This window comes from Trichoplusia ni, chromosome 21 (genome assembly GCF_003590095.1).
Source record: "Trichoplusia ni isolate ovarian cell line Hi5 chromosome 21, tn1, whole genome shotgun sequence".
Classification (NCBI taxonomy): domain Eukaryota; kingdom Metazoa; phylum Arthropoda; class Insecta; order Lepidoptera; family Noctuidae; genus Trichoplusia; species Trichoplusia ni.
In genome coordinates, this window is record NC_039498.1 from 2,988,991 (window position 1) to 3,002,366 (window position 13,376).

The following is a 13,376-nucleotide window of genomic DNA, read 5'->3' on the forward strand; positions in this document are numbered from 1 at the left end:
TTCGTAAATTAAATCTTCTATAGATGTCTTTGAGATAGGCAAGAGTTAAAAAATATATTAGTAACAGGTCAGTCTTTTTAAAGATCCTAGCAAATATTTTTACATAACATTACGCAGGCATTTGAGTATTTATGACAAATTTAATCTAGAAATGCCTTGACAACATTTTTCTATAACTGTCAGTGTGACGTCTTCTTTGAAAAGGGCTGTCAGTTTCGAACTTTATTAAAACGTTCGGAAACAATTGTCATCAAGTCGTTATTGCGTTATAACACCTTTTCCCATGATGAAAAAAAAAAAAAAAGTTACAATGTCTTTGTACACAGGGTTTTTTATGAGTTGCGATTTTAGTAATGCAATTTCATGGTTTCTTCACGATGTCGCCCTATTTTTAGCGAAAAAATTTACTTCGTCATACGCACCTAAATTCCAAACGACATTGGTACGTGCCGAGTTCGAACTTGTGACTTTTGATATGGCAGTGCAACGGCCCTAACACTAGCCTTCTGTTAGGACCGTTGCATCACTGCAAGTGGAGCGAGGTGTCTTTTTAGTGGGTAAGGTATCATCTCATCCGTAATCTTAGTCTTTGAAGTGTCGAACAATGGCATATTTTAATGGATATGCTTAAAAAGAATTGAGTTTAACTCATAAACGCGACAGCATGTTTCTGTCAAAGTTAGTGAGAACTTTCGGTGTCATTACATTTAAGTGCAAAGGCATGCCTTTTCTCCGGATAATTTCAAATATGCCAAAGGGCACTGAAAATCAAATTATCACCGAGCGTAGATGTATATTTTATACCTTGATAAATTTTGATAGATAAGCTTGTACCTTAAATTATTACATAGGCTACTGATAAATAAATTAATGATAATTTTCTCGAGGATGTGGAAGTCAAGTAAAAAAAAACATTGTTTTAAATTTAGCAGATATTAAAATGTATGTAGAAATATATGGAGGTGGCTAGGCCGCCCGAGGCTTGCAGGCCGTGGTGGCGGGTAGCGCGGGGTGCGCGAGGGTGCTCGTTAGCTATGCAAATAGCGGGTGCTGGCGCGGGTGGGCGCTCGCAATCTGATCGGCCGGCACGCCCCCTGCCAATGATTACCGTCACACGTCACGGAAAGAACCTCTTCAAACCTCACTGAGGCTCGCTTGTCGAGTAGTCGCTACCTCAGAAGGAATTCACAGACAGCATTGACAGACTTCATTAATAGACTCAGTACCTAGGCTGTCGACCATAGAATGAGGATATTAACTGGAATATTGGTTAAGAAGACTGAGTTTGCGAGATGATTTCAAAAATATTATAGTAAGTAGTGTATTTGGTGGGCAAGATAATGTTATTCGCAAATTGTATATTGCACTTCATAAAGTCTATAATTTTTTCTGAATTACTACTATGTGATAGAAGATGGGTAGTACATACTCGTACCCATGGCATGCACTCTATTCTATTTCTGTCTATTTTGTTGATGATTAAAACAGCGAACTGCTTCTATTTTCTTTTCTTCTATTTTTCTTAGTATTGAAATTGATTACAAATTTTCCCTCTAGACTTACGGTCCCAGCTATCCCCTTCATCTGATGAGGCATTACATCCATTCTGTTCCTGCCTATCTACCAATTTACCTTTTTCCAATGTACTACATTGTCTACGTGATCATGAGCGGACGCTAATGTTTAATATTGCTCATACAAGGTTTGCGTGATAGTTTGGGCCCATCCTCAGAAGGGCTTACTTAAATTATTATTTTACTGGCTTATCAATTGTCAAACAGTGTGCAAGCAAGCACGTGAGCATTCTGCCAATCTTGAAGGTTTTTATTTCGTGTATGGATATCAAAATACTTATTCCAGAATAACGAGTATTTTGTAATAGGAACTCAATATTGTATTATAGCACTAGCAGTTGCCCGCGACTTCGTCCGCGTGGTAAGCAAACCGTAGTACATCATTTTGTTCTATTGTGTATAGTATTAGCAGCGTACGCAGAAATAGGTTTTCGATTTGAATTGGTTACATTATTGCAATTTTCTTACGGAAACTTAATATTTTTCAAAATAAATTATAGCCTATGTTTAGCGGGGATAATGTAGCTTCTCAACTGTGAAAGAATTTTTCAAATCGGTCCAATAGTTTCGAAGCCTATTCGTGTCAAACAAACAAACAATCAATTCTTTCCTCTTTATAATATTAAGTATAGACGTATAGATAACGAACGGTTCTGCCTAACTTTCTAGGAATGTTCCCGGACATTCAGTGGGTACCTTCTGTTTTCATAGTCTTTGAGTAATTCTAACAATGTCGAGGGGGCAGGGTGGACCGGGAGGGAGGGGTATCGAATGCAAATAGACGACTTTATCTGTTCCCAGTCAAATGTATGCTAACGTTTGTTAATTAATCGCTTATTTTGTAAACAGTTACCCACTTTCTTTCAAGCTCTCATTTTAAATTTCTTTCAGGATCAGGCTACTATTCATTCATTCATCAGCGAAATCTTAAAAAAATATGATTGCTTTACCATTTTAATTAAGTTTTGTCACTATGCTTTTTTACCCTAGTGTCTAGTCTAAAATATCATAAAATTGTACGCCGCTACTTCGGCGGAATTATGTACCACATTTATTATTACTATTCCATCAGACTTAGTAATACCGTTTGAGTTTACAAAATGCCAAATATATTTGACAGTCTGGCACAGTCTAAAGATCGCCTTTCTGGATAGAAAGCCTATGTCTTAAACTATAATGTAATGAGTGATGACCTTCCTAATTGCCGGCGAAGGATAAAACTACCTTCCGTTCGATGATACTTAGAATAACCAATCAGTTTAAATATATTTCAAACTACCTTCCGAAAATCAGTAAATGGCTTTATGCAGTAGATAAATGCTTTTGTTTTAATAAACTAATTGTGCTAGGATATAAAATCTTGATACACATTTTGATACACACATTCTTGCATGCGACTTGAATATTATACTGCTCTATTTTGCAGTTAATAATTGTAGTAATGAAATATAATCAATTATCTTTATTTGCTCAAAATGTGGTACAAAACATGGAACAATTAGTTACAATAGTATTGTACAAATTGCTATAGAATCACAGCATGCAAATTTGATGGCGTTTGTTGAAACAAATCGGCACTTCAATGAGTTTCAATTCATTGGCATAGACAGGCTATAGGCTATATTCAATCACGATATTATCCATAAGAGCAGAGCAGCAATACTTCAGTGCATGCGAGGCATCGACCCTTAATGTCACGTAAAAATCATTAAATGGATTGATTCTCTTAAAAAATTCTAAACAGGTTGAATAATTATAAAAATCCTTCTTCATGTGTAGTACAACAGAAATATTCAACTGAATAACAATATAATCAAGCTACTGATATAAGTACACATTGTGTACCTATATTGTGTGACAGTGGCAGCCTGGCAGGATTCAGTTGAAAATTTCTGTAGAAATTCGTTAAAGCAGTAATTCTTGCTCTAGCCACTGTGTTAATCAAGAACATTATTTTCTAAAGAGTAAGTCCGGTACATTTTTCGGTAAGGCATTAAAGCCAAGGACCAAGCCTAAACATTTCTACTAAGGTGCAGGTACGATAATCTCAAATGAGAGTGGGTAGCATTCGTTTGTTGTTGTAAGGTTTGTTTGTTTGTGACCAAAAAGGTTGCCTATTTCGAATTTGTGTAGATGACTCAAAATGGAGTAGTAAAACTATCGGGATGCTCAGTATTTAAAAAATGTTGTAGATTCATATCTGTCTGTAAATTAAATAATACGTACATATGGTGTGACATTTATAAATGTACACAAAAGCAAAAGTCCGAGGCACACATTGCTTATGTCTACGCTGCTCGATTACCGAAATCAAAATCGACAGATATCGATACTGACTTGTTGTTTTGTTGAAAAGCCCACAATCAAACATACATAATATGCACCGTAAAATGCACCTTATTTCATAGTGGATAAGTATGCTAGTGGTGTGACTTAACAGTGCGAGGCGGAGTGACTTGCATAGGCGCGGTGGTCCTCATAACAATCGCCGACCACTAGCTCCGATCAAATGCGCAGATTAGTGAGAGATATAGAGATCACAGTGTCCAATATATGTTCGAAATGAGCATACTCTGAATATAAGATTACTCCATTTTTTTTCTTATCCTTTCCTTTTTGTTTTATATGACGGGCCTGTTGGTCTAGTGGTTAGTGACCCTGACTGCTATACCGGAGGTCGTGGGTTCGATTCCCGCCCAGGATAAATGTTGTGTGATGAGCATGATCATTTGTTCTGGTGTCTGGGTGTAATTTATCTATAATATGTATGTATTTAGAAATATATAAGTAAGTTTATCAGTTGTCTGGTTACCATAACACAAGCTCTGCTTAGCTTGGGATCAGATAACCGTGTGTGAGTTGTCCCAGGATTTATTATTATTATTATTTATTATATGTGAAAACTTTTCTATTCAGGTTAAACGTCAAGATTTACTGGATAGTTTAGTTTACTATCTTCTAAGACATATGTACTTGTGATAAACTTCACTAGGGTTTCAACTTTCTCATATAGTAAATCTGCATAGTACGGATCGGTACCACCGGTACAGGTACATCTATTTTAAATTCTTGATTGACCATCGAATTCGACCATTCCATGTTCCCAATCTTAAATTGAATGTGTAATCTCTGTGTTTCGACTACCCTGTGGGCTATCGTTGTCTCTGGCGACATGAAAAGACTGGTATCGCCGCAGCTGAGGATGATATATGGAGAGCCTATGACGCGCCGCTTTGATGCCCCGTCAATATCTGTTAGTAGGTCAAGTGGACACTGCTCGCATGCCCAGTCCATGAAAGAATTATATTTTATTTGGATGGGGTATACTCATCTGTAGGTAGGTAGGTATTTATGATTTTTTAACAAATGCAACATAACTTTAGTTTATTTTCATTAAGTACTAAAGTTTTTTAACACATGAATGAAACAGAAATTATGTGTAATTAGGTGTGTTCTGAGATTAATTCACAATATTCCTATCAGAAAAACGTATATGCGTTTTATAAATCTACCTACAACATGGGAAAATTGATAAGAATGTGACTCCAGCTAACATCAATCGATGACAATATTTTTGAAAAGTTTATCCTAAAATAGGGTACATAAGGTCTTAATCTCTAATACGAAAGAGTCCTGTTGCTGCTGTTTGCAGTTCGGTTCAAGATGCCTCATCCAAAGCTTCGATGTTTAAGAGGTTGGTGCTGGCCGGTGGGCGGCGGGCGGCTTGGGGCAGAGGTCGGCATTCCTCTGCTGGGACGCATCACCTCCGATGCCTGCCTCTACCAATTACAGACGTTAAGGACACAATGGTCTCCTCGAACTGACCTATGTGCTTGAAATATGCGTAAAGTTGATCAGCAGAAAGTTACTTTATTCGATCAGAGTAGCATTACTAGTAAAGTTTTCTTTCATAGATATAAATTACGCAAGAAATGTGTTTTTTTTAATATAACTAGTAATAGGTACCAGTTTATCTCTTGAAACAAAATCTTATTAAAAATAGTAAGTAGATGAACAAAAATTTGATTCTAAATGTAAAGACTGTAACTTTGCATGTATTTCCTTATTCTCGAAAGGTCTAGAAATATTAATAAAAATGTGGGTATTTGTAAAAAGGGGTAGAGGCGATCGAGGGGGCGAGGAAGCGCGCATATAAAAACACGGTCATTCGGTCGAACCGGCCTTTTTCAATAGATCCTGAGCGGGCAGGGTGTGGCTGAGCCCGTGGCACGTGAGTACATTTTAGAACGTTTTAGTTTAATTTAAATTTAATTTAATTCTTATGTATAAACGGTGCTTGCAGATTATTTTTCATGCTTGCAGATTACACAGCCTTTTATTTTTTAAGTTTTACTTTGCTTCTGTTTTTGAGGTTATCCGAATAATAAACTATTCAATTTAATATTTTAGGTTATTTGTTTTAACAAACTTTACTCTGTCGTACTTTCATGGTGCGTCGGTTGAAGTTTTCCTTACGAAAGGCGTTGTTAACACGTGGCTAAAATTTTTGCCTGGCTTGCTTTTAGTAATTGCCACATGACTGTTTTACTTTTAATCGAATTCTGTAAATTTAAATTATGCTTAGGTTTTATTGCAGTCGTAAATTATTTGGTAGACATTTCAATAAAATGTTCATTATTTTCTTTTGCAGCCAGCCGGGATTTCTTCAAAATGGCGGACGCTGCAGCTGAATTGTAAGTACTAAAACCGTATTTTACAAGTTGATAGGGTTTTGAAAGCCACTATGCGAACTTGTTTACTTCTAATATGATATTGACCTTAGTATTCTGTAGGTTCTAATCTGTGCAAGAGCAGTAGATCCACGACGTTTTTTTATAACAACGTGTCTACTAAGTTCTAAGCAGGCAAACCACTAAACATAGGTATAGATAGACTAGCAGTAAGCATGTTTTTTAGACACTTACGGCGGCATGAGAGGGTTGAGTTTTATTAAAATGCACTCATTCAATCCAAGGCAAAAAATCAAAATTCGTCTGTTTCGTCCCAAAATTCAGGCGGAGTTTTTAGCTTTGTGTACATGGCGTATGTTCCGCAGGCTGGAAGCTGTTGCTGGCAGGTCTGCCGCACAGCTCGCCTCCGCCGCCCACTGCTGTGCCACGTGGATCGCCCTCCTGAACTCTGAACTCCTCAAACGTGCTCGACAAAACATAAATTACATTTCTGGCGCGCTGTACGCGGTGATGCATCCCACTTGTCCTAATTTGATCAAAGTGAGTACCAATTTTGAATGTTTCTGTAACTTTTTTAATCAGACGGCGGTTATATTTGCTCGTCGATGAAGTCTACTTTTCATTTCGCCAATGACTTTTTAACATTTTAATCTTAATGAACTCCCTATACTCTTTACTTCTACCATGTGCATGTTGAGTTGCAAGACCTTCTGTTTTGACAGCTTCAAATATAATTTGTATTATTACACTGGTAACCGAGGGTTACCGACTACAACGTAACGTATTACAACTGTAGTTTTCTCAATTGGCGAAACTTAGAGGTTATAGTTTGTTAATGTTTAGTTTTTGTTTCAGGCCCATCGTTAGCTCTTCAGACAGCAGACTTATTAAAACATTTATTTAAATCGGTAGCAACACTTTAGATTTATATGCATGCAAATAGTTAAGAATTTACTTATTTATAATGTGAATGTCTTAACAACAGTAACACACATATGTTTTTAGCTCTTAAGTCCGTCATATACAGAGTGTATGGTACCCTGTCCGATACTTAAAGGATATCAATGTGAATTGATAGGACAGGGACTTCATATACTTATACTGTATATAAATTGTAGTTTGTACGTATCAATATGGTGACAATCTCTAGCCTCAATAAAGTCGCTGCGTAAATTTTTAGTTTTAGCTCGTTCGTCTTACACACACGTTTTCATGCTTTCTTCTCTGTCAGATGTGTCATAATTGTATCTTTTAAGAATATAAAGTATTAATAGTAGTAGTTGCATGTTTATTACCTTTACTCATTAATAATGTAAGCCTTAGCAGTAAGTAATAGCAGTTTAAAGTATAGTTCTAGGCATTAGGTTAAGTTATATTATAAGTATAGTATAGTTTTAAGTTTTATAATAAGTATAGTTTTAAGTCTCTATTTTAAGTCTTAGTTGTAAATGATAGTTTTAAGTTTTTGATTACGTATATTAAATTTTTGTTTCCTAATAATTTTGTTTTATTTATATGGACGATGGCAGATTTTGTTGACTTGACGAAATTGGCGGTCTTACAAAGATACTTACTCATTTTAATTATAACAAAATAATAATACTTTATTATGAATTCCCTGTTCGTCGTTATAATATCAGATACGTGATTTATACACTGAACACTATTTGTATTTTAATTGTCGAGTTTTTATGTCTATTAGAAATGTGCCTTAGTTTTGATGATCGGTGAGTCAGAGTCGCAAATTAGACAATATAATTAATTAATTAGTGGTTCAAATGAAACGAAAAATACCGAATATTCAGTTGGGTTGACTTTGACTTTAGACTTTGAAAATTCGAAATTATTTTAGCAATTGGACAACAATCAAGTCATAACTGTGATAGTACATTTCTTCTGGACTAGTGACGCAGTTAAAATACGCTGCAGGTTTTAAAAGCGCCATCATTTTGATACTGGAGTAGAATACCACCTCGCCCTAAACTTAACTTCACGCGTCTGTATGAATTCCAGTCTAAAGCGACGATTAGACAGGATTACATGTAGCGTCCTACAAGTTGGAGTTAGGACGTTCTGTTTACACTGGCCTATGTAGTATGCCTAAGTTGGATTCTACCTAGGATATAGGACAGTCGGGACCCGTCAATCTCAGATATGTAGTGTCCTACATGCCTAACTATGATTACACTTGTCCTTACGTAGGAAACTACATTAGGTAGTGCACTACATGTAGTCTAGTCTAGTCGGCGATTTAGTCTTACGATCCATACGGTTGTATATTAATAAATTAGGAGTTTCAGTTAATATTACCTTCAGGCGATAAGAAGAGTTTCCGTGTGAAAGCACAACACAATACACCTAGTAGGTGTATTGTTCTTCACTGCTCCGTGCAGTCAAGAAGCAAGTGTATTATCAAGTGTTAGTCCTAGGGCGCGGGCAGCCCGGGTGGGTGACGAGCACGTGGCCGTGCGCCGCTCGCCCCCGTACAAAGCCCGGCACGTGCCCCAGTGCACCGCTTCCTTCCTCGACACACGCCTACCATTTTAACCAGATTATCAACAATACTTTTAACATCAATATTGTGACAATCATTGGAGCTATGATGAAATGAGTAACTTATTATCGAATGTTTGAAGCAAATGATGTATGTACATATAATACACATAAAGTAGCGGTAATGCAAGGAGAGGTAATTTATTCATGGTATTTAAAATAGTACACTTTTCATTTCAAATTATTTAATGTTCAGACAGTTTTACTTCAACTCTGTTGGGTAAGAGATAAAGGTTTTGTGACAAAAGACTTATTACAGAGATTTTGTGCAGGTTTAAGAGAAGACATAAAAGTTCGTTTTTGCCATTGGTTCAATTGCCTATATAGATATTTTATCCAAAATATAATTATCAAAGAATTAAACGTGGCAGACACGATGAAACGCCTAGATAAACATTCATAGTTGTCATTACCGTCCTTTATTTGCCAATTTTTTGACATAGGCATTACACGATTTCATTTTGTAGATTGTGTAGTGAATAAAAGACATAGTATAACGAATAAAATTCATTCAGAGAACAATGTAATAAATCATTCCTATCAGCAGTGTTGTTCATGGCATTTTAAAATAACGGTTACAGAGGCGATTTTTTATTTTAAAACAAATCCTAAAATGTATGTTTGTGAAATAAAGATCGAACGTAACGGTTGTTATAGCCATAATTGACATGTTATTTTTTATAAGACAAACTCCCTCCTTTAGGAATTGAATCCTTGTATCGTCGGGGTTTTCGCAAACATTTAAGTCACATGGACAAACACACAGTCTCAAAACAGGCTTTTGCAAAAATGCATGTCCACCGTGGGGATCGAGCCTGTGTCTCATCACTGGAGTGGGTTTGGTGAACTTTACTACCTTACCTTACCTTTTACTTCAGGCCCTTCAGTGAAGGTCCCGCGACTCGGTGAAGACGGTCGAAACAGGGGTATCAGTAGTTGTGACAAGCTTAGCTTAGTTAGTATATAGTTACTTCGAGTTTTGAGAAAAGACCAGATTATTGACATCGGTTACTGACCGGTCATAGGAATTAACGAGCGACTTGTTTTAAAGTTTAGCCTTTTAACCATCATTCTAGTGTCGGGGTGTAGGACAGTTAGTGTTGAATATGTTTACTTGTAATAAAAACTAAATCTTTGGTAGTTTGGATCATTTAATTTGTCGATTAAAATATTGAAGGTAGAAAAAATGATAGATATTAATAAAATGTGGGTATTTGTAAAAAGGGGTAGAGACGATCGCGGGGTCGAGGAAGCGCGTTTATAAAAACACTGACATTTGCTCAAACCAGCCTTTCTCCGAGAGGACAGGGTGTGGCCGAGTCCTTGGCACGTGAGTGCATTTGAGCAATTTTATTATTTTTAGTTTAATTTAATTATTACTGTAGTATAGTACAGTAATAATTAAATGTGTGCTTCTTGCTGTTTCTTCCTCGTAGGAATAAATAGCGTTCTTTAGGGCATTTATTTTAAATTTTACGTCTTTGCGTTTCTTTTTGAGGTTATCCAAACTATTGTTTAACTTTTCAATTTAATATTTAAGATTTTGTTTGTTTGAACAAAATATTTATCTATTGTTTATTATTTTTCTATTGTGTTCCGATTATAGCTTTTTATGATGCGTTGGTAGGTTAACACGTGGCTAATATTTTTGGCATGCGGGGGACACAGAAAATTTAAATGTTTAGGTTTTATTTTATTTAGTGCAACTTTTTATAGAATATTTGTTTGTTTGCAGCCAGCCAGGGTTTCTTCGGAATGGCGGAGGTTGCAGCTAAATTGTGAGTAACTCTTAGAACAGTTTTTATGATATCATCATGACATTGTGTAGGTATCATGAACCTATGTTCAATTTTTGTGAAAAAGTTGTGGATTGTACAAGGGGGAAAATTTATACCCCTAAGTATAAATTTTCAGCAGTTAACACTATTCTCAAGAACCCACGGAGACGAACCAACAATTAAAATGGATTAAAATTCAGTCGCTCGCTTTATCCCAGAATTCAGCAAAAGAAGTTTTTGCCTTTGTGTAAAGTTAATACTGTATTGTGTGTTCCGTAGGCTGCAAGCTGTTGTTGGCAGGTCGGCCGCACAGCTCGCCTCCGCCGCCCCTCAGGTGCTTTGCTCAGGTGCCACGTAGACCTGACCTTCAAACCTGTACAACAAAACAAAAATCTGGTAAGATTCACATTTATCGTCATTCTTATTTTATTTTTACTTTTCGTTGTTTGAATCCTGAGAACAGAAATCGAAACTTCCTCTATCCTTATCAATTTATTCCTTAATCTCTGGCGCTCTCTGGCTATCAGTGACATTTGTACATTCGATCGACAAAATGGTCATACTAATTCTTATTATTGGCCATTGTTCTTTTTACGTTGTTTGTTCCAAAACAAAATCGTGGTGGTTGATGGTTCTCATCGATTTCTTTTCAGATGAGCTGTGTGGCCTCGGTCCTCGAAGAAGAGTGATGCATCCCAGTCCGTCCCGTTTAAAGTGAGTGTTGGGAAACTTTCTTTAAGTTCTGTAAAGGCAGTAATCGCACGGAGGTTTGATGATAGGAGGTGTAATCTCATTAAAACCGTAATCTCCTCTTATATGTGAATCGATTCGACTTTCCTCGCTAGTGCATTAAGAAGGTGCATTTTCTCAAGTCTATTTATTTTTTTATCGATGCGTTTTATTTCCAAATTAACTTCCTATTTTTTATTTTACTCTGTAATTAATGACTGCAATTGTACTTCTATCCCGATTGTTAAATTTGATGTAAATATTACGTGGAATAGTTAAGCTACACCTTACATACGTCGAAGAAATTAATTTTGCTTTTATTTTGTTTCAGGGATTCTGTTAGTTTCTGCTCGGTGTTCAAACGTCAACTTAAATATGTATAATTTTACTTAAATATTTATTAAGACCAATTGGTACACTTCTGTTTGTTATCTTAAGTTTAACATTATGAATATGCCTTGATTGTTGACTAGGCAACCCTCTTAACCTTACTTCTCATGTCCTTGGTCAACAATGGACCATAATTTTGAAGTAGTCCATTTTAACACTTCTACGTTCATTAGGCATTTGGATTTTTGGGCCTTTTACTACTATACTCATACAAACGTTAAATGAAATGCTCGTATAGTTAAAAACTGAATGAATCCGCGAAGATAAGCACCAGATTAATAAGATGAAAAATTTTCGTAGGGACATATTAAAAACGGTACTTTCGAGGACCATATTTCTCAGATGTTACAAATTCTCTTTTCTCTTTAGTCCCATTTCTAGCTTGGGTAGTCTAATAAAGGCCCGGGATTTGAAGAGTTTTTAAGATATTTTTCTTTTTCTAAATCTGATGCTCATTTTCACAGATTCAAAGAGATTTTAGTACTCGCCTAATGGATCACCACATTTGTTCTTGTTTTTGTTAGTTATTTTTTTCTTTTTCTTTTTTTATGTTTATGTTTTAGCTAGGACGTCATAATATCAATTGCACGGTTATTTTTATTTTCACTTCATTGTCAGGTACATTATATTATTATCTTAAGCCTCAATACACAGTCGCTATAAATCATAATTAGCTGATTAGTCTTAATATCTTTAATCATAGTTCTTATTTCGACCTGTTGGGCGTTTAGTATCTAAGTTTTCTGAAAATGAAGATTTATAGTATTAGTATTTTTTTTTCTTTTAGCTGTTAAGTTATCGATAGAGGTCTCGAACGCGCACCATTACTTTAAGTTTTTTTTTAAGTAGTTTATTAGTCTCTTTTGTTTAACTTTAAGTGGTATACAGTTTATTAAATATCATTATTCCATACCATTCCTGTGTTTGCATGTACGTTGTTTATTTTCTTTTTCTTTTGCTAATAAAAATCTTTTTGTTTATCTTGTGTTTTATTTAACGGATTGCATGTTTAATATTTATGTAGATGCAGTGTTTTCGCGTCTCCTTGCTTCTCGGCGGAGTGTAAAACGAAAAAAATAAACTTTGTTTATACTTCAATAGCAACAATTATCAGCTTGTAGGAACAATGATTAGGTGTGAGTTAATGTATTATGTCAAATATACAAGTTACAAATGGTTACGCAATATGTTACCGTGTTGCATTTGGTTGCTTCATAAAGTTAGGTCAAAATCTGGGTCATTTTTCCTCCTAAAACGGAAAATTTAGAAACGATCAACGAAATGGTTATGCAAAATAAGGATAACGATTTCTTTTGAACGACGGTACCCTAAAAACTCTGTCCGTACACTAAACATGGGTTTAGCATAAAATATGCACTGTATCTGTAAGTTTAAAGCGGTGCGTCGGCAATCCGGGGATCCCGTGTTTTTATTCTCGTCTGGCAAGCCCGCATGTCAATGTTTGCAGTTACAAATGTTGTTAGGCCAAGGGGCCCTCCCTCCGCCACGAATTATCCGCCTATTGTACCGTAAACTCGGCAACAGACTTTACAAGACGTACCCACGTATACCGAGAAACAACTCGCTCCGAAATGTTTTGTAGACGTGTTTCGTGGCTCCGTCTATTAACGCGGAGTGCGTTCCAAATGTTTTATTATTGA

At 36.0% G+C, this 13,376-nt stretch overlaps 2 long non-coding RNA genes across 3 annotated transcripts; both read left to right on the plus strand.

Moving 5' to 3' along the window:
- Positions 1-5,747: 5,747 nt before the first annotated feature.
- On the plus strand, positions 5,748-7,680 carry LOC113504143. The gene is made up of 4 exons (XR_003401536.1): positions 5,748-5,805; positions 6,226-6,268; positions 6,631-6,805; positions 7,121-7,680. It is a non-coding gene; the product is annotated as an uncharacterized LOC113504143 (long non-coding RNA).
- Positions 7,681-9,871: 2,191 nt separating this feature from the next.
- Positions 9,872-11,283, plus strand: LOC113504290. Of its 2 annotated transcripts, none has more exons than XR_003401544.1 (3): positions 9,872-10,148; positions 10,554-10,992; positions 11,250-11,283. It is a non-coding gene; the product is annotated as an uncharacterized LOC113504290 (long non-coding RNA). The 2 variants fall into 2 exon arrangements; XR_003401545.1 differs by lacking the exon at positions 9,872-10,148 and adding an exon at positions 10,194-10,316.
- Positions 11,284-13,376: the final 2,093 nt, after the last annotated feature.